This window comes from Bos grunniens, chromosome 5, assembly GCF_055505025.1.
Source record: "Bos grunniens cultivar Pamir isolate PY7600 chromosome 5, Bosgru_T2T1.0, whole genome shotgun sequence".
In the NCBI taxonomy this organism is placed as follows: domain Eukaryota; kingdom Metazoa; phylum Chordata; class Mammalia; order Artiodactyla; family Bovidae; genus Bos; species Bos grunniens.
The window spans coordinates 88,267,961-88,287,064 of record NC_141169.1 but is presented as its reverse complement, the minus strand read 5'-3'; the positions used below and the strand labels follow the sequence as shown (position 1 = coordinate 88,287,064).

Below are 19,104 nucleotides of genomic sequence, written 5' to 3'. Positions count from 1 at the left end.
TTCCTCAGTCACATTTTTTATTGTTGTCATAAATCTCTGCCTCTGTACTGGGCTTTTGCAGTCCTGTGGAATTTTCCTCTTCTTTTCTCTTTTTTTAATTTTAATTTTTTTAAACGTATTATTATTTTTTCTACATTTATTCCTTTGTTTTCTTTCCTACTGTTCTTTTCCCCTTCCAGTTAATCTTTAATATATACATCTTCATCTACCTCTATTTAACTCTGCATATCTATTCTTTCTTTCTTTTCTTCCCTCTCAACATATTTGTTAGTTTTGTTTTCATTGCTCTATTCCCCACTTGGCACCTTGCTTTAGTCTTGTTTTCCAGTTTGTGCTTAAGTTAGTTTTGTTCTTAACTGGTAAATATAATTTTTGATTTCCTTTGTTTACTAGATCAATCTACTGTATTCTATTTTTGTTGGATTGTTTTAACTTTGCTCATGGGTGTGTATGTATATGTGTATATTCCATTATTTTAATTATTATTTGTCTGATTTTGTAACTGCCATTTGTCTGGGGTTCATCTTTGGCATTTTGGTTTTGGATACTTGTTTTACTTTCCCTTAGTGACATAACAAACCACTTGTGGAATCTTTTTTCCTGAACAGAGATCAAACCCTGAGCCTTTGGAGTGGGAGTACTGACTCCAAGACCCTAGACTGCCAGAGAAATAACCCTAGGGGTATCAAATAGTGAGAACTCATACAAACGAAACCACCTGAATATAAGACCAGGTAGCACCCAAACACCAGTAGTACCCTGGGCAGGATGCCTCATCTAAAAAAACCAAAAATACAAACTCAGTCATCAGCAGACAGAATTACCACTTCACTCAGCCTTGCTCATCAGAGAAAAAACAAATAACAAAACAAAGATACAGCTCAAATCTCACCCTATACCAAGCTCATCACAAACCACTGGACCAACCTTAGGAGGGAAGAAACCAAAAGGAAGAAAGAATTCAACCTTCTTCAGGGAAAGAATTCAACTTTCCTTGAAGACTGGGAAAAGGAGACCTCAAACACAATAACTTAAAAAAAAAATAAAAATGAAAAGGCAGAGAATTACTACACAAATGAAGGAACAAACCAGAAACACAGAAGTCAAAATAAATGAAGAGGAAATAGGAAAATTACCTGAAAAAGAATTCAGAATAATGATAGTAAAGATGATTAAAAACCTTGAAAACGAAATGGAGAAAATGTGAGAATCAATTAACAAAGACCTAGAAGAATTAATGGCACCCCACTCCAGTACCCTTGCCTGGAAAATCCCATGGATGGAGGAGCCTGGTAGGCTGCAGTCCATGGGGTCGCTAAGAGTCGGACGTGACTGAGCGACTTCCCTTTCACTTTCCACTTTCACGCATTGGAGAAGGAAATGGCAACCCACTCCAGTGTTCTTGCCTGGAGAATCCCAGGGACGGGGGAGCCTGGTGGGCTTCCATCTATGGGGTCGCACAGAGTCGGACATGACTGAAGCGACATAGCAGCAGCAGCAGAAGAAGAATTAAAGAATAAGCACACAGAGACAAACAGCACAATTACTGAAATTAAAAATACTCTAGAATGAACCAATAGCAGAATATCTGAAGCAGAAGATAGAATCAGTGAGCTGGAAAGAAATAACTTCTGAAGAGTAGAATAAAGTAAAAATAATGAAAAGAGGTCTCAGAGACCTCTGGGACCATATCAAACACACCAACGTTCAAATTATAGAGGTCTCAGAAGAACAAGAGAAAAAAAAAGGGTATGAGAAACTTTTTGAAGAGACTATAGTTGAAAATTTCCCCAACATGGGAAAGGAAATAGCCAATCAAGTCCAAGAGGCACAAAGAGTCCCATACAGGATAAACCCAAGAAGAAACACACCAAGACACAAACTAATCAAACTAACAAAGATTAACACAAAGAAAGAATACTAAAAGCAGCTAGGGAGAAGCAACAAGTAACATACAAGGGAAACTCCATATACTTAATAGCTGATCTTTCAGCAGAAATTCTGCAGGTCAGGAGGAAATGGCAGGATATATTTAAAGTATTGAGAGAGAAAAATCTACAAGGAAGATTACTATACCCAGCAAGGATCTCATTCAAAATTGAGAAATAAAAAGCTTTTCAGAGAAGCAAACGTTAAGAGAATTTAGTACCACCAAACCAGCTTTACAACAAATGCTAAATGGACTTGTGTAGTCAAGAAATACAAAGAAGAAAAAAGATCTAAAAATCAACCCCAAGCAATTAAGAAAATGGCAATACAAACACAAATATCAATAATTACTTTAAATGTAAATGGATTAAATGCTCCAACCAAAAGACACAGACTGGCTGAATGGATACAAAAACATGACCCATATATATGTTGTGTACAAGAAACCCACTTCAGACCTAAAGACACATGTAGACTGAAAGTGAGAGAATATATGGGAAAATATAGTCCATGCAAATAGGAAGTAAAGGAAAGCTGGAGTAGCAAACCTCATATCAGACAAAATAAGCCTTAAAATAAAGAAGATTACAAGAGATAAGGAAGGACAGTACATAATGATCAAGGGATTAATCCACGAGGAAGACATAACAATTGTAAATATCTATGTACTGAACATAGGAGCACCTCAATACATAAGACAAACACTAACAGACATAGAAGGAGAAATTGACAGTAACACAATAATAGTAGGAGACTTTAACACCCCACTCCCACCAATGGACAGATCATCAAAACAGAAATTAATAAGGAAACACAAATCTTAAATGATACATTAGATAAGATGGATCTCATTGATATCTTTAGGACATTCCATCCAAATGTAGAAGAATACACCTTCTTCTCAAGTGTAGATGGAACATTCTCCAGGATAGACCACATCTTGGGTCACAAATCAAACCTCAGTAAACTTAAGAAAATTGAAATTGTATCACGCATCTTCTCTGACCAAAACGCTATGAGACTAGATATCAATTACAAGAAAAAAGCTGTAAGAAACACAAACACATGGAGATTAAACATCACATTTCCAAATAACCAACAGGTTACTGAAGAAATCAAAAGGGAAATCAAAAAATTTCTAGAAACAAATGGCAATGAAAACACTCAACTCAAAACCTGTGGGATGCAGCAAAAGTAGTTCTAAGAGGGAAATTTATAGCAATACAATCCTACCTCAAGAAACAAGAAAAAAACATCGAATAGACAGCTTAACTTTACACCTATAGCAACTGGAAAAAGAAGAAAACACCCCAAAAATTAGTATGAAGGAAAGAAATCATAAAGATCTGAGCAGAAAAAAATGAAAAAGAAATGAAAGGAACAACAGTAAAGATTAATAAAACTAAAAGCTGGTTCTTTAAGAAGATAAACAAAATTGACAAACCCTTAGCCAGACTCATCAAAGTAAAAAGAGAGAAGAATCAAATCAACAAAATTAGAAATGAAAAAGGAGGGTTTACAACAGACAATGCAAAAATATAAAGGATTATAAGAGACTATTATGAACAACTATATGGCAATAAAATAGATAACATGGAAGAAATGGACAGACTCTTGGAAAAGTTCAATCTTCCAAGAGTGAACCAGGAGAAATAGAAATTATGAACAACCCAATTACAAACACTGAAATTGAAGCTGTGATCAAAAATCTCCCAAAAAACAAAATCCAAGGACCAGATGGCTTCACAGGAGAATTCTATCAAACCTTTAGAGAAAGGCTAATGCCTATCCTTCTAAAATTCTTTCAAAAAATTGCAGAGGAAGGAACACTTCCTAACTCATTCTACGAGGCCACCATCACCCTGATACCAAAACCAGACAGTTGAATCAGTTCAGTTCAGTCGTTTAGTAGCGTCTGACTCTTTGCAAATCCATAGACTGCAGCACGCCAGTTCTCCCTGTCCATCACCAACTCCCAGAGTTTGCTCAAACTCATGTCCATTGAGTCGGTAATGCCATCCAACCATTTCATCTTCTGTCGTCGCCTCTCCTCCCACCTTCAATCTTTTCCAGCATCAGTGTCTTTTCAAATGAGTCAGTTCTTCACATCAGGTGGCTGAAGTATTGGAGTTTCAGCTTCAACATCAGTCCTTCCAATGTATATTCAGGACTGATTTCCTTTAGCATGGACTGGTTGGATCTCTTTGCAGTCCAAGGGACTCTCAAGAGTTTTGTCCAACACCACAGTTCAAAAGCATCAATTCTTCAGTGCTCAGCTTTCTTTATAGTCCAACTCTCATATCCATACATGACTACTGGATAAACCAGACAAAGACAACACAAAAAAAGAAAACTACAGGCCAATATCTCAGATGAACATAGATACAAAAATCCTCAACAGAATTTTAGCAAACAGAATTCAGCAACACATCAAAAAGCTCATATACCATGATCAAGTTGGGTTTATTCTGGGGATGGAAGTTTTCTTCAATATATATAAATCAATCAACGTGATACCCCTATTAACAAATTGGAAAAAAAAACCCATATGATCATCTGAATAGGTGCAGAAAAAACCTTTGACAAAATTCAGCACCTATTTATGATTAAATCTCTTCAAAAAAAATGGGCAGAGAAGGAACCTACCTCCGCATAGTAAAAGGCCATATGTGATAAGCCTACAGCAAATATTATTCTCAATGGTGAAAAACTAAAAGCATTCCCTCAAGATCAGGAACAAGAAAAGGGTATCCACTTTCACCACTATTATTCAACATATTTCTGGAAGTCCTAGCTATAGCAATCAGAGAAGAAAAAGAAATAAAAGGAATCCAGATCAGAAAAGAAGTAAAGCTCTCATTGTTTGCAGATGACATGATACTCTATATAGAAAACCCTAAAGATAGTATCAGAAAACTACTAGAGCTTATCAGTGAATTTAGCAAAGCTGCAAGATACAAAATCAATACACAGAAATCACTTGCTTTTTTATATACTAATAATGAAAAATCAGAAAGAGTAATTTAGGAATCAATCCCATTCACAACTGCAACACAAAGAATTAAATATTTAGGAATTAACTTACCTAAGGAGATGAAAGAACTGTACACAGAAAATTATAAGACACTAATGAAAGAAATCAAAGATGATATAAACAGATGGAGAGATATTCCATGTTCCTGGGTAGGAAGAATCAACACTGTGAAAATGATTATACTGCCAAATGCAATCTACAGATTCAGTGTGATCCATATCATATTACCAATGGCATTTTTCACAGAACTAGAATAAAAATTTCGGAATTCATAAGGAAACACAAGAGACTCTGAATAGTGGAAGCAGTCTTGAAAAAGAAGAATGGAGCTGGAGGAATCAACCTTCCTGACTTCAGGTTATACTACAAAGCTACAGTCATCAAGGCAGTATGGTACTGGCACAAAAACAGAAATATAGACCAATGGAAAAAGATAGAAAGCCCAGAAATAAACCCATGCACCTATGGGTAACTTATTTTTGACAAAGGGGCCAGAATATACAATGGGGCAAAGATAGCCTCTTCAATAAATGGTGCTGGGAAAATAGGATAGCTATGTGTAAAAGAATGAAATTAGAACACTTCCTAACACCACACACAAAGATAAACTCAAAATGGATTGAAGACCTAAAGGTAAGACCAGAAACTGTAAATCTCTTAGAGGAAAACACAGGCAGAACACTCGATGACATAAATCAAAGCAAGGTCCTCTATGACCCACCTCCTAGAATAATGGAAATAAAAACAAAAGTAAACAAGTGGGACTTGATTAAACTTAAAATCTTTTTCACAGCAAAGGAAACTATAAGCAAAGTGAAAAGAAAATCCTCAGAATGGGGGAAAATAATGGCAAATGAAACAACTGACAGAATTAATTTCCAAAATATACAAGCAGCTCATCAACTCAATACCATAGAAACAAACAACCCAATCAAAAATTGGGAAAGAGATCTAAACAGACATTTGTCCAAACAAGATATACAGATGGTAAACAAACACATGAAAAGATGCTCAACATCACTTATTATTGGAGAAATGCAAATCAAAACCTCAATGAGATACCACCTGTCAGAATCAGTTCAGTTCAGTCGCTCAGTCGTGTCCGACTCTTTGCAACCCCATAAACTGCAGCACGCCAGGCCTCCCTGTCATTCACCAACTCCCAGAGTTCACTCAAACTCACGTCCATCGAGTCAGTGATGGCATCCAGCCGTCTCATCCTCTGTCATCCCCTTTTTCTCCTGCCCTCAATCCCTCCCAGCATCAGAGTCTTTTCCAATGAGTCAGCTCTTCACATGAGGTGGCCAAAGTACTGGAGTTTCAGCTTTAGCATCGTTCCTTCCAAAGAACACTCAGGACTGACCTCCTTTAGAATGGACTGATTGGATCTCCTTGCAGTCCAAGGGACTCACAAGAGTCTTCTTTAACACCACAGTTCAAAAGCATCAATTCGTTGGCACTCAGCTTTCATCACAGTCCAAATCTTACATCCATACATGACCACTGGAAAAACCATAGCCTTGACTAGATGGACCTTTGTTGACAAAGTAATGTCTCTGTTTTTGACTATGCTATCTAGGTTGGTCATAACTTTCCTTCCAAGAAGTAAGCGTCTTTTAATTTCATGGCTGCAATCACCATCTGCAGTGATTTTGGAGCCCCCAAAAATAAAGTCTGACACTGTTTGCTCTGTTTCCCCATCTATTTCCCATGAAGTGATGGGACTGGATGCTATGATCTTAGTTTTCTGAATGTTGAGCTTTAAGCCAACTTTTTCACTCTCCTCTTTCACTTTCATCAAGAGGCTTCTTTGTTCTGCTTCACTTTCTGCTATAAGGGTGGTGTCATCTGCATATCTGAGGTTATTGATATTTCTCCCAGCAATCTTGATTCCAGCTTGTGCTTCTTCCAGCCCAGCGTTTCTCATGATGTCCTCTGTATAGAAGTTAAATAAGCAGGGTGACAATATACAGCCTTGACGTACTCCTTTTCCTATTTGGTACCAGTCTGTTGTTCCATGTCCAGTTATAACTGTTGCTTCCCGACCTACATACAGGTTTCTCAAGAGGCAGGTCAGGTGGTCTGGTATTCCCATCTCTTTCAGAATTTTCCACAGTTTATTGTAATCCACACAGTCAAAGGCTTTGGCACAATCAATAAAGTAGAAATAGATGTTTTTGTGGAACTCTCTTGCTTTTTCCATGATCCAGCAGATGTTGGCAATTTGATCTCTGGTTCCTCTGCCTTTTCTAAAACCAGCTTGAACATCTGGAAGTTCACAGTTCATGTATTGCTGAAGCCTGGCTTGGAGAATTTTGAGCATTACTTTACTAGCATGTGAGATGAGTGCAATTGTGTGGTAGTTTGAGCATTCTTTGGCAGTGCCTTTCTTTGTGATTGGAATGAAAACTGACATTTTCCAGTCCTGTGGCCACTGCTGAGTTTTCCAAATTTGCTGGCATATTGACTGTAGCACTTTCACAGCATCATCTTTCAGGATTTGAAATAGCTCAACTGGAATTCCATCACCTCCACTAGCTTTGTTCGTAGTGATGCTTTCTAAGGCCCACTTGACTCCACATTCCAGGATGTCTGGCTCTAGGTGAGTGATCACACCATCGTGATTATCTTGGTCGTGAAGATCTTTTTTGTACAGTTCTTCTGTGTATTCTTGCCATCTCTTCTTCATATCTTCTGCTTCTGTTAGGTCCATACCATTTCTGTCCTTTATCAAGCCCATCTTTGCATGAAATATTCCCTTGGTATCTCTGATTTTCTTGAGGAGATCTCTAGGCTTTCCCATTCTGTTGTTTTCCTCTATTTCTTTGCATTGATCGCTGAAGAAGGCTTTCTTATCTCTTCTTGCTATTCTTTGGAACTCTGCATTCAGATGCTTATGTCTTTCCTTTTCTCCTTTGCTTTTCACTTCTCTTCTTTTCACAGCTATTTGTAAGGCCTCCCCAGACAGCCATTTTGCTTTTTTGCATTTCTTTTCCATGGGGATGGTCTTGATCCCTGTCTCCTGTACAATGTCATGAACCTCTGTCCATAGTTCATCTGGCACTCTATCAGATCTAGTCGCTTAAATCTATTTCTCACTTCCACTGTATAATCATAAGGGATTTGATTTAGGTCATACCTGAATGGTCTAGTGGTTTCCCCTACTTTCTTCAATTTCAGTCTGAATTTGGCAATAAGGAGTTCATGATCTGAGCCACAGTCAGCTCCCGGTCTTGTTTTTGCTGACTGTATAGAGCTTCTCCTTCTTTGGCTGCAAAGAATATAAACAATCTGATTGCGATATTGACCATCTGGTGATGTCCATGTGTACAGTCTTTTCTTGTGTTGTTGGAAGAGGGTGTTTGCTCTCTTCCAACAGTGTTTTCTCTTGGCAAAACCCTATTAGCCTTTGCCCTGCCTCATTCCATATTCCAAGGCCAAATTTGCCTGTTACTCCAGGTGTTTCTTGACTTTCTACTTTTGCATTCCAGTCTCCTGTAATGAAAAGGACATCTTTTTGGGGTGTTAGTTCTAAAAGGTCTTGTAGGTCATAGAGCCGTTTAACTTCAGCTTCTTCAGCGTTACTGTTTGGGGCATAGAGTTGGATTACTGTGATATTGAATGGTTTGCCTTGGAAACGAACAGAAATCATTCTGTCGTTTTTGAGATTGCATCCAAGTACTGCATTTTGGACTCTTTTGTTGACCATGATGGCTACTCCATTTCTTATAAGGGATTCCTGCCCGCAGTAGTAAATATAATGGTCATCTGAGTTAAATTCACCCATTCCAGTCCATTTTAGTTAGCTGATTCCTAGAATGTCGATGTTCAGTCTTGCCACTTTCTGTTTGAGCACTTCTAATTTGCCTTGATTCATGGACCTAACATTCCAGGTTCCTATGCAATATTGCTCTTTATAACATTGGACCTTTCTTCTATCACCAGTCATATCCACAACAGGGTATTGTTTTTGCTGGCTCCATCCCTTCATTCTTTCTGGAGTTATTTATCCACTGATCTCCAGTACCATATTGGGCACCTACCGACCTGGGGAGTTTCTCTTTCAGTATCCTATCATTTTGCCTTTTCATACTGTTCATGGGGTTCTCAAGACAAGAATACTGAAGTGGTTTGCCATTCCCTTCTCCAGTGGACCACATTCTGTCAGACCTCTCCACTATGACCCACCTGTCCTGGGTGGCCCCACAGGGCATGGCTTAGTTTCATTGAGTTAGACAAGGCTGTGGTCCTAGTGTGATTAGATTGACTAGTTTTCTGTGATTATGTCTCAGTGTGTCTGCCCTCTGATGCCCTCTTGCAACACCTACCATCTTACTTGGGTTTCTCTTACCTTGGACGTGGGGTATCTCTTCACAGCTGCTCCAGCAATGTGCAGCTGCTGCTCCTTACCTTGGACGAGGGGTATCTCCTCACCGCCGCCCCTCCTGACCTTGAACATGGAGTAGCTCCTCTTGGCCCTCCTGTGCTCGTGCAGCCACCACTCCTTGGACATGGGGTTGCTTCTCTCTGTCAGAATGGCCCTCTTCAAAAATCTAGAAACAAACAAACAAACAAAAAATCTAGAAACAATAAAAGCTGGAAAGGGTGTGGAGAAAAGGGAATGCTGTTACACTGTTGGTGGGAACGTAAAATTGATACAGCCACTATGGGAAACGGCATAGTGATTCCTTTAAAAACTAGGAATAAAACCATCGTATGACCCAGCAATCCCACTCCTAGGCTTATATCCTGAGGAAACCAAAATCAAAAGAGACACATGTATCCCATTCATTGTAGCACTATTTACAATAGCTAGAACATGGAAGCAACCTAGAGGTCCATCGACAGATGAATAAAGAATTGTGGTATGTATACACAATGGAATATTACTCAGCCATAAAAAGGAACACATTTGAGTCAGTTCTAATGAGGTGGATGAACCTAGAACTTCTTATACAGAGTGCAATGAGTCAGAAAGAGAAAGATAAATACTGTATTCTAACACACATATATGGAATCTAGAAAAAATGGTACTGAAGAATTTATTTACAGAGCAACAGTGGAGAAACAGACATAGAGAATTGACTTATGGACATGGGGAGAGGGGAGGAGAGGGTGAGATGTATGGAAAGAGTAACATGGAAACTTGCATTACCATATGTAAAATAGATAGCCAATGGGAATTTTCTGTATGACTCAGAAAACTCAAAGAGGGGCTCTGTATCAACCTAGAGGGGTGGGATGGGGAGAGAGATGGAAGGGAGTTTCAAAAAGGAGGGGGTATATGTATACCTATGGCTGACTCATATTGAGGTTTGACAGGAAACAGCAAAATTCTGTAAAGCAATTATCCTTCAATAAAAAATTAATTAATTAAAAAAATGAATCTTCGCCTACGTCTTTTCAAATTTAATAAATTCATAGCTTGCAATGATGTGCTGCAAGCCAGAATTATTTAAATATTGCCAATCTCAGAGCAAACATCACAATAGAATCTTAAAAAACGCTGACACGGTTTCAGGATATGCATAGCCTAGAGGCTGCATCACTGACTAATACAATTTAGACCTTGAAAATTAATGAAATAAGATAAAGTACATTAGAAAGGGCTTTAAAACTTTATAACTTTAAATAACTTCTGTTAAAGTTTTTAAAATCAAATAGTTTTGGAATTAAATAAAACTTCTTTTATTCTCTTTTCCCCCTTTCGATTTTTCCCTTTACTTTCCGTTGAAATCAAAGTAGTTCTTTTTCTGAGGATACATAACTTCTTATTTTAATGACATTTTAGCCTTCCTGCATCTCCAGTACCAGACCACAGGTTCTTTTTCTTTCTTAACTTACACCCCTACTGTACTGGTATTTCCTGGGATCACCTCACAAATAAACTACTTGCACTGAATGCTTCAATCACTTACTTCTGGGGGGACCAGCAAACAAAACAGCTGATACATGAGTGGGGTTCTGGAACTGGATAGCGCTTGACCAGATGGCAACAGTAATTAATGTTTCTGATGGAAGTGTGATGATGACACAGTGCTTGGTATGTGCTAACATCACCGTTAGTGAGACCTGAGGTTGACTGTCTTAGGAATACTAGAGAAGATGCACTGTTAATACAGTTTCTCAAGTAATTAAGAGGTAAAAGGGCAATAATAATCATAAAAATTTTGGATTTGGCTGCTTGTTGTTAAATGCCAAAGAAAGAAAATAACTGAGTTGAGTCAGTCAGCTATCAACTTAAGCTACAGTGTGAAAGCCAGAGGCCTCTGGGGTAGCATTTACAGAGAATCTCACATTCTGAAGCAAGAGGGAAGATGGTACAGAAAATTAGGCCTTGGACCTAATTGTGAGATTAATAGAGTTAGAAGACTGTGTATATGCCACCAATAAAGTCTTCTAGAGTCAAGTCAAGACCCTTAGGGAAGGGCTGAGGCCCTACAGATGTAGCAGTAAGACAGGGATGTTGAGTGGATATGTTGCAGGAAGAGGAACCCCTTCCAGGAACTGAGAGTAGGCTGTTGTGTAGCACTTGGAAATGAATTATCCAAGGAGACACATGTCCTGACAAAGCAAGAGACTTTACTGGAAAGGGGTGCTCAGGAGGAAAGCAGTGGGGTGAGGGAAACTGGAAGAACTCCTCTGCCATGTGGCTTGCAGTCTCAGATTTTATGGTGATGGGGTTTGTTTCCAGGTCATGTCTGGCCAAGCAGTCTGACTCAAGGTCCTTCCTGGTAGTGTTGCACTGCTCTGCCAATGAGAAGGATTCTGAGAGGTTGGTGGGACTTAAGGACTGGTGTCTCCTTTTGATCTTTCCTGAATTCTTCTGGTTGGTGGTGGCTTATTAATTTCATGCTTCTTACCAGGAAGTGATCATGCAAATTGCTACTGTAGTTCCTGGTCAGGGTGGGCAGTTTCAGTCAGTGTTTCCCCTAACAGATGTACTGGAAAATCTCCAACTCTGAGTTTCCCAATTTTCCAGTAGAACAGACCCACTCCCCCAGTCTCCATTGCCTGGATACCATGCAAAGTCCTCACCTGAGGCAGCAACCTCATAAGATGACACTTGCCCTCCTTGGATCTGCCCTTACAACCTTCTATTCTAAACCAATAACTAAGATTAGGTCTCAGCATGGGCCAACTGGAAATTATTGTTCATTTTGTGGGAGGAAAAGGGCTTAGTCACCCCCAAACCAAGTCACCCCAAATTAGATCTGGCTAATATATTTTGGCAGAAAGCAAGGTAAAATGTTTTGGAATGGACTTCAAAGTGCTGGAGTTGAGGGACAGAATATAAAGTGGGAAAAGTGAGAGTACATTGATTGGGCTTATCCTTCCATGAGTCAGGACCTAATGTTCTGACAAGTACGCCTGGAACCATTCCTAATGCACTGCTGGGGTGGTTGGTTCCTTGAAGCTTGTGGAAGAAAAAACAATCTACAATAAATGAAATTGAGATTCTGGGACTGTCTTAGCTGAGGATTGAGAAAGTGATTTAAAAGGCTAATAGAAGTGAGTAGAGTGGTGTGGATTAATTATACAAAACTAGAGAACTCATCAGTTGACTTTTTCCCAGGAGGACCCAGAAGATATTCTCTTCACTAAAGAGAAGAGAAATTGACTAGTCATGGTGTCATACTGGCTGTCCTCTGTAGGCTTGTGTTGATGCTGGGTGCCACTTTAGGGCTAGAGTTAAGAAACATATGTATATTTTAAGACAACGTATTTGATGAACTCATTTTTTTCTCTTTATTTTTTATTTTTAAATTATGGAAGTATGATAATGCATTTATAGAAACCTTGGAACATATAGAACAAAGTTACATACAGTTACACTATCTGTTATAACTTTTTTGAGTAGATAAATTAAGATTTTTAGTTGGATTTTCAATATCAGATTCTCAAAAATTAATAGAATGAATATATAGAAAAGTAGAAGGATATAGTAGACCTGAAAAGCACCATGAACCAACTCAATATGATTAACATTTATACAATTTTCACACAACAGGAGGATACAAATTCTATTCAAGTTCCCATAGGCTATAAACTAGAAGACACTGGAACATATCCAGGGCCATAAAATGAAGTGCAGAAATTTCATAGTCTAAAGGTATTGAAATCATACAGAGTTTGTTCTCTTATCACTGTGGATTATGTTAGAAATCAATATCAAAAGATATTGAAAATAGCCCTTGCATTTTCAAGTGCTATGTGACATTTACCAAGAGAGCTCTTTGACTTAGCCATTGAAAGCCTCAATAAAGTTAGGAGACCAAAAAAAAAAAAAAAAAAAAACTACAGGGGGTGATTGCAGAGAAGAAGCATTTAAATGACAAATTAATATCAAAATTGATGCTTTTGAACTGTGATGTTGGACAAGACTCTTGAGAGTCCCTTGGACTGCAGATCCAACTGGTCCATCCTAAAGGAAATAAATCAGTCCTGAATATTCATTGGAAGGACTGATGTTGAAATTGAAACTCCAATATTTTGGCCACCTGATGTGAAGAGCTGACTCATTTGAAAATACCCTGATGCTGGGAAAGACTGAAGGCGGGAGGAGATGGGGATGACAGAGGATGAGATGGTTGGATGGCATCACTGACTCAATGGACTTGAGTTTCAGTAAACTCCGGGAGTTGGTGATGGACAGAGAGGCCTGGCGTGCTGCAGTCCATGGGGTTGCAAAGAGTCAGACATGACTGAGTGATTGAACTGAACTGGATATCAAAATAAGGAATTAATATAAAAGATACTTAAGAAACTCCATGTATTTGGAAATTAAATGTGCACTTTTAAATGATGGGTGTATCTGAGAAACCATAACAAGAAAAATAGAAAATATTTTCATGAACTTATTTTGACTCTCCCAACTTAACTATAGGACTAAGATTCTTTTCTTTACTCTTACATTATTTACATCTGTATCTACTTTCTTTCATGTTAAATTCTCAACAACATTAACGTTAATTTGTTTTAACCCACAGTACACACAAAATAGTCTCAGAGTAACAATATCAACACTACCAATAAGAATATGATAAATGGCATAGCTTAATATGTTTTTGTAGTTCTTAAAACCTTTGAATAATTTAGTACTAGTTTTGTTTTCAAATCACATGAAGTAGTTACTCTGTGTGTGGTTATGATACAAAATCAATATGCAGTTAAGTTGATTTGCTTCATTTAACTTTCTATTTTTAGAAATTGTTTTTTAAAATTGTTAATAATTATGTAACATTTGTATATGTTTCCTAAGTCAAATCCAAAAAGCAATATGTAGTTAAAAAAACCTAACTTTTGTCTCAGAATCCTCTACTCTGTCCTCCTCTTGTGTCTGTGGGTGAATTTTGGAAACAATTTTGATTTCCCTCCCAGTTTTTAAACATAAGAAAAATGTATTTATATTCATCTTTTGCCTTCTTTCGCTAATATGCTTTATACATTTTTCCTTCCCACCTTACTTAACAAGATACTGAAGATCGTTTCATAGGATGATATAAAGATATTTCACACAACTTAAAAAAATTAATTAATTTATTTTAATTGGATCTTATAACCGTTCACAACTGCATATGACTGCTTTGGGTAGATGTACCATTTATCAACCCCCCCCCCCCCCCCCAGGGCACTGCCTGAATAGCTCAACTGGTAGAGCATCAGACTTTTAACCTGAGGATCCAGGGTTCAAGTCCCTGTTCAGGCAGTATGGTTCCCTTTGTGGGCTTCTCTGGTAGCTCAGATGTAAAGAATCTGCTTGCAATGCTAGACACTGGGGTTTGATTGCTGGGTTGAGAAGATCCCCTGGAGAAGGGATGGCTACCCACTCCAGTATTCTTGCCTGGAAAGAGACGAGCTCGTCTCATGGAGAGATGAGCCTGGTTACAGGGCTTCAGTCTAAGGGGTTAGTTGCTCTGCCATGTCCGATTCTTTGCGACCCGATGGACTGTGGCTCACCAGACTCCACTGTCCATAGGGCTGCAGTCTATGGGACCTCAAAGAGTCAGACATGACTGAGTGACCAACACTTTCAGGGCACTGCAGCCAGCCCTCAGATGCACTGTTCAGTTCAGTTCAGTTGCTTAGTTGTGTCCAACTCTTTGCAACCCTATGGACTGCAGTTCGCTAGGCTTCCCTGTCCATCACCAACTCCCGAAGCTTATTCAAACTCATGTACATTGAGTCTGTGATGCTATCCAACCCTCTCATCCTCTGTCATCCCCTTCTCCTCCTGCCCTCAATCTTTTCCAGCATCAGGGTCTTTTCAAATGAGTCAGTTCTTCACATCAGGTGGCCAAAGTATTGGAGTTTCAGCTTCAGTATCAGTCCTTCTGATGAACATTCAGGACTGATTTCCTTTAGGATGGACTGGTTGGATCTCCTTGCAGTCCAAGGGACTCTCAAGAGTCTTCTCCAACACCACAGTTCAAAAGCATCAATTCTTTGGCCCTCAGCTTTCTGTGTAGCCCAATTCTCACATCCATACATGACTACTGGAAAAACCACAGCTTTGACTAGATGGACCCCTATTGGCAAAATAATGTCTCTGTTTTTTAATATGCTGTCTAGGTTGGTCATAACTTTTATTCCAAGGAGCAAGTGTCCTTTAGCTTCATGGCTGCAGTTACCATCTGCAGTGATTTTGGAGCCCCTCCCTCCCCCCTACAAAAAGTCTGTCACTGTTTCCACTGTTTCCCCATCTATTTGCCATGAAGTGATGGGACTGGATGCCATGATCTTGGTTTTCTGCATGTTGAGCTTTAAGCCGACTCTTTCACTCTCCTCTTTCACTTTCATCAAGAGACACTTTAGTTCTTCTTCAGTGTTTCTGCCATAAGGGTGGTGTCATCTGCATCTGAGGTTATTGATATTTCTCCTGGCAATCTTGATTCCAGCTTGTGTTTCATGAGAAATTCCAGCATTTCTCATGAGGTATTCTGCATATAAGTTAAATAAACAGGGTGACAATATACAGCCTTGATGCACTCCTTTTCCTATTTGGAACCAGTCTAACTATTGCTTCCAGTGCAGTTCTAACTATTGCTTCTTGACCTGCATACTAATTTCTCAAGAGGCAGGTCTGGTGATCTGGTATTCCCATCTCTTTCAGAATTTTCCACAGTTTATTGTTATCCACACAGTCAAAGGCTTTGGCATAGTCAATAAAGCAGAAGTAGACATTTTTCCTGTAACTGTCTCACTTTTTCAATGATCCAACAGATGTTGACAATCTGATCTCTGGTTCCTCTGCCTTTTCTAAATCCAGCTTGAACATCTGGAAGTTCACAGTTTACGTACTGTTGAAGCCTGGCTTGGAGAATTTTTAGCATTACTTTGCTAGTGTGTGAGATGAGTGCAATTGTGTGGTAGTTTCAACATTCTTTGGCATTGCCTTTCTTTGGGATTGGAATGAAAACTGACCTTTTCCAGATGCACTGTAGGGTACTCTAAATTCTTGAAGAAACACAATAATATTTGATGGTTGACAGACTGCACAAACACCTATCCTTAAACAAATTGCTATTTCAACATTAGATTGTGCCATGTTCCTTTTGATGATGTCATAGCTTTGCAAAGCTGAGTTTTTTTTTGTGTGTGTGATTGCTGTGATGGAAAACAAATTCACATTGCAATCAATGTGAAATAGAAAATGAAGGAGGTGGAATTCAATCTCATTTTAAGGTTTGTGCTGTAGGTTTATACACTGTAGGTTTATATATCCTCTTGCTAAATAATTGCAGTTACTTTAAAAAAACACCTTTATTTCAATTGATGTGTGTTATTCCTTTTCAAAACGACTGATAAGATGTTGGACATCAATATTTATTAAGTAGTCTGAGCCTTTCTACTTAACAAACATAACTGTTGGGTGTTTCTCTTGGTTTAGACATTCTATTAAAAAATTACTGATTTATTAAAGATGTTGTAATCAAGAAAGTTTGGATTTCTGGTTTTGCATGTAAAGAGCTTAGAAGTTGATATTCTGTTTAACAAGGGAAAAGCTGAACAGACTGAAAAATCAAAAACTCTTCTTGATCTGAAGAGAGATGAGGACAAAGGGCAAAGCATTGTCCCTAAGATTGGAGAGACAGGCAGATATGGGAGTCACAGCTTACTGAACTAGAGACCCATGAGTGAGAACTGCCAGTGGAACCAGTACCACCAGGATAAGAAAACTTGGGTGTAACTGATGAATTTCTGGATGCTCAGTTTGGACCAGTATGAGAGATAAAAACTCCAGGGGAATCTAGTCATCAGAGTCACTCCCACAACACACACACTTTTGTGAGTTTTATCTCCAGGAACTCAACCGGAGTCTCACAGTAAATAGTGCAGAAGGTCCCCTCGTGCTATTGAAAGGGGAAGGAAAATAAACAATTTTGAAATATGTCTGAGGTCTCTGTTCTTCTTAAGTCCTGGTCTCTGAAAAAGCTGGTTAACCAGAGTCTAACCTGATGTAGTATTAGCAGAACCAAACTGACCTGGCAGAAAGGAAACACTCAGCTCTTGTCAGCTATAACCATCGTTTCCCACCTAATGGTGGAGGGGAGAGGACTGGGAAACACTGTGAAGTTTGCTCTCTAGAGATACAGACTCATTATAACACTGAGACCTAATCATAGGACTGTAGACAACTTCCCCTCTTCCCATAGCTTCCCTGTCCCCAAATCTTAGCACCACATTACTAAAGGCATATTTACAACAATTGCTTTTACCTGATCCATCATGTCCTTCTATCAAGAGAAAGTTACAAGGTATACTAAAAGGCAAAAATTACAATTTGAAGAGCAAGCTGGCTGTCTGTCTTGTCATAACCAGACATGGCAGGGATGTTGACATTATCAGGCTGAGAATTTAAAGCAATTATGATTAATATGCTAAGGGCTGGGCTTCCCTGGTGGCTCAGTGCTAAAAAATCCATTTGCCAATGCAGGAGACACACATTCAATGCCTGGGTTAGGAAGATCCCCTGGAAAGTAAATGGCAACCCACTCTAGCATTCTTGTCTGGGAAATCCCAAGGACACAGGACCTTGGCAGGCTATAGTCCATAGGGTCACAAAAAAGATGGACATGACTTAGCAACTAAACAACAAAAACAACAATGCTAAGGGCTCTATGAGTAAAGATGTATAGCAAGCAAAACAGCTTATCAATGTAAACAGAATTCCTAAGAAAGAACAGTAAAGAAACGCTGGAAATTGAAACACTGTTCAAAAATAAAGAATGACTTTGATGAGCTCATTAGTAGACTGTATATAGCTGAAGAAAGAATCTTTGAGATTGAGGCTGTATCAATAGAAACCTCCAAATCCAAAAAACAAAGACTAAAAAACAGGACAGAATATACAAGAACTATGGGACAACTACAGAAGATGAAATGTATACATAATGAAAATAACAGGATGAGAAGTAAGAGAGAAAGGAACTGTAGAAATATTTAAAACAACAACTGAGAATTTCCCCAAATTACTGTGAGACACCAAACCCAGTTCCAGTGGTCATGTATGGTTGTGAGAGTTGAACTATAAAGAAAGCTGAGTGTGGAAGAATTGATGCTTTTGAGCTGTGGTGTTGAAGAAGACTCTTGAGAGTCCCTTGGACTGCAAGGAGATCCAACCAGTCCATCCTAAAGGAGATCAGTCCTGAATATTCATTGGAAGGACTGATGTTGAAGCTGAAACTCCAATACTCTGGACACTTGATGCAAAGAGCTGACTCATTTGAAAAGACCCTGATGCTGGGCAAGATTGAGGGCAGGAGGAGAAGGGGACGACATGAGATGATTGGATGGCATCACCAACTCAATGGACATAGGTTTGGGTGAACTCCGAGAGTTGGTGATGGACGGGGAGGCCTGGCGTGCTGTGGTTCATGGGGTCGCAAAGAGTCAGACACAACTGAGCAACTGAACTGAAACCCAGATCTAGAAAACTCAGAGAACAGCAAGCAGGATAAATGCCAAAAAGCTACATAGAGGGATATTATTTTCAAACTAAAGAAAGTAAAAGATAAAGAGAAAATCCTGAAAGTAGCCACAGGGAGGGAAAAATAGCTATAGAAGAACAAAGACAAGAATTACATCCAAAATTTCCTCAGAAACTATGCAAGCAAGAAGAGAGCAGAGCAAAATAAAGT

At 38.8% G+C, this 19,104-nt stretch overlaps 1 long non-coding RNA gene and 1 other non-coding gene across 2 annotated transcripts in view; both read left to right on the top strand.

Annotated features, from left to right (window-relative positions):
• Positions 1-19,104, top strand: part of LOC147372572 (uncharacterized) — a 225,846-nt gene that overhangs the window by 164,858 nt on the left and 41,884 nt on the right. The window lies entirely within an intron of this gene.
• TRNAK-UUU (transfer RNA lysine (anticodon UUU)) lies at positions 14,600-14,672 on the top strand. Its single transcript has one exon. It is a non-coding gene; the product is annotated as a tRNA-Lys (tRNA).